Genomic DNA, 3,145 nt, shown 5'->3' with positions numbered 1-3,145 from the left:
TAATTCAAGGAGCAGTCAAGCTATCTCCCTCACCTCTATTAGTGGTCAAATCCCATGAATCAAGGGATAGCCCATGCCATCCCTTGCCTGTTAAAACCCATCTTCAGCAGCATGAAGAAGGGGGATTGGCCGTTGCATATTCTGCTGGCTAATCTCCCAAAGGTTGAACCTGGACCTTTGCCAAAGGCTCCCTCATTTGAGAACCGAAGCTCCGGCTCCGGCATCAACTTCGATCGGATCGTCCAAGGGAAGCAGACTCGGCACGAGCACCGAGCGAGGCATCCTATCGCCACCTAAAGTCCCCACACAAAACAAAGAGGGCCTTCCCTCTGCTTCTGTTGTAAACATTTGATTTGTTAGTTTGTAATAAGCTTTCTTATAAATACAAACGAAACTCCTTTCTTCGGAAGAATCAAATTTTCACCCTACAGAAGATGGCGACCACAGTGGGAGAATCCGTTCATTCAGATGAATTGGTGGTGGCGCAGTCTGACGAAGTTGCTGCAGGGACTACTGTTGAGTCCCTTGTGATCAAATTCGAAGGGTACTTACAATCGTCCTCTTCTCGCAGCAATACATCTCGCGATGGTTGCAGAGTCGTGCGGGTGGCCCAGCCCCAAGAGGCTGAGGCAACCAAGCCTGAGGGATCTACCCAAGCCGAGGCAGGGGGTTCTTTTCCCCCCGAACCAGTTGAGGCCGAGCCGAGATTCGAGAATGCAGGTCTAGGGGCTGCTGAATGGGTCGATGAACGATCCTCGCAGACCCCTGTGCAAGAGGAATCAACCATTTGTGTCGACGCAGAATACGCCTCCGTCGTCGACATGAACGCTCCTCGTTCAAAAAGATCCAAACAGCGGCGACGAAAAGCTCTCGCTCGTCTCGAGGCGCAATCCCTCATCCCCCACGACAGCCTGAATTATTATTCAGGCTTGAGGCGAATCAACCTCTTGAGCCAGGTTCCCATTTTTGGCGAACCGCTCGAATCGGGCGAGCCTAGCAGTTTAGGCGAACCCATCTCTTTGAGCCAGGTTCCCAGCTTCGGCGAACCGCTCAAATCAGGCGAGCCTAACGGCTTAGGCAAGCCCAATCTCTTGAGCCAGGTTCCCAGTTTTGGCGAACCGCTCAAATCGGGCGAGCCTAGCAGTTTAGGCGAGTCCCACTCTGTGAGCAAGGTGTTCAATTTTGGCGAACCAAGGGCACCTGGCGAACTCTGCAGTTTAAGAGGGCTTCGTCAAACAAGCGAACTTCACCAAGCTCGCCTGACGGCCCAAGATCGCCAGAAAGGCGAAGCAACAGCTCGCCAGACAGGCGCAGGCACACTGTGCCAATCTCGCCTGACGGGCGAACTCAAATCAGGCGAGCCTAACTGTTTAGGCGAGCTCCGCTTCTTGAGCCAGGTTCCCAGTACGGGCGAATCGCTCAAATCAAGCGAGCCTAACAGTTTAGGTGAGCTCCACTTCTTGAGCTAGGTTCCCGGTTATGGCGAACCGCTCAAAACAGGCGAGACTAGCAGTTCAGGTGGGCTGCATCAAACTCCCACTTGGTCAAAACTTCAGATAGTTAGGACTAAAGCCACAATCCCCCGTCAATCCTCTTCAATAGGATGGCGGGACCCCCACTGTCACGTTAACGGTCACCTCTGACAAATTCAACTTACTAATCCTCTTCAAAAGGATGGTAGGTCCTCAAAGTCGTTCCGATCGTGACAATCCCTATCATGTTAACATCACACCTCTGACCAGAATCTACTTACCGACACTCTTCAATAGAGCAGTAGGTCCACAAAGTCGCTCTGATCGCGGCAATTCCTATCATGTTAACGATTACCTCTGATAGCCGACACCGTCATTCCCGCAAATGACGTTGTCCGATCAGTCGTCATACTCATACGTCCCTGAACGATTTGATTCTCCCAGCACTGTCTTTCTCATAAAAGGCGTTGTTGTTTGATAGTGGCCTACTATGCGATGTGCTGCTATTCCAGGGTTCGTCTTTGCCCCAAGAGAAGACAAATCAGGGTTCGTCTTTATCTTTGCCCTAAGAGAAGATAAGCTTCCCCCTAGACTCCAACGGGTATACGAGTATAAACTGTTCCCTAGACTCCAACGGGTATACGAGTATAAACTGTTTCCTTTACTCCAACTGGTGCATGAGTCTAAACTGCCCCCTTATACTCCAACTGGTGCATGAGTCTAAACTGCCCCCTTATACTCCCACTGCTGCAAGAGTATAAACTGCTCCTTTCCTCCAACCGGTGCACGAGGCTAAACTGCTCCTTCACTCCAATTGGTGTATGAGTCTAAACTGCTCCTACCCTCCGACTGGTATACGAGGTTAAACTGCTCCCTACTCTCTTAATCCAAACGCCTTGAAAGGCTAAGGATAGAGGAGAAATTTTAGCATTAAGCCTAAGAGAAACTCCTCGATAACTTACCATGCTAAGGGCAAGAGCATGGCTAGTCCAACTCAAACGGCAGTTGGTAAAAACGAATCAAGTCCGTTGATAGCTGAGGGTTTGCTCAAAATCCTAAAAGGCGATCATCAGCTGCGAGTGAAGAGATCAACTTCACTGAGCTCGTTGGAGGGCTCCTCACTCCATCTGAGCAGGGATCACTTTACAGGTCTTCATATCCAAAGTGTTCCAGACCCCATGCGGCCTGATTCAGGTCTGAAAACTTTGGAGGGGGTTTTGTAGGCAATAAAAATTGCCTTTAAATCCTTATCGGAGAAGTTCAGAACAAAACTGCTAAAACCTCGCCCGAAATAGCAAAAAGGGGAAAACACTGATAAAAAGGGGGAAACACAGATATCTCCTAAACCGTAAGGAATTTGGCGAAACGAAGGAAGCGAACTGAAGCCTTTGGCTTGGTTCGGATGGCTCTGTCTCGTCGAGATAGGCGATTTTCATATATAATTCGTCCAATTCTGACGTACGGTTTGAAAGTTACGGCCTATTATTTAATCCATACTCAGGAGCTCGCCTGCAGCTCAAATTTCGCCTGCACGATCAAGACCCAAGTCTGCCTGCATACCTGAGCTCGCCTACAGACCCCGTTTGCCTGCAAGCTCGCCTGTAGATGTAGGCATATAAAATTGCTTATAGGTCCCTTAGCACAGTTCGGCATAAACCGACGAACCAACGAGG

This window comes from Asparagus officinalis, chromosome 9, assembly GCF_001876935.1.
Source record: "Asparagus officinalis chromosome 9, Aspof.V1, whole genome shotgun sequence".
NCBI classification, from domain to species: Eukaryota; Viridiplantae; Streptophyta; class Magnoliopsida; order Asparagales; family Asparagaceae; genus Asparagus; species Asparagus officinalis.
Note: the sequence above shows the minus strand (reverse complement) of the source record.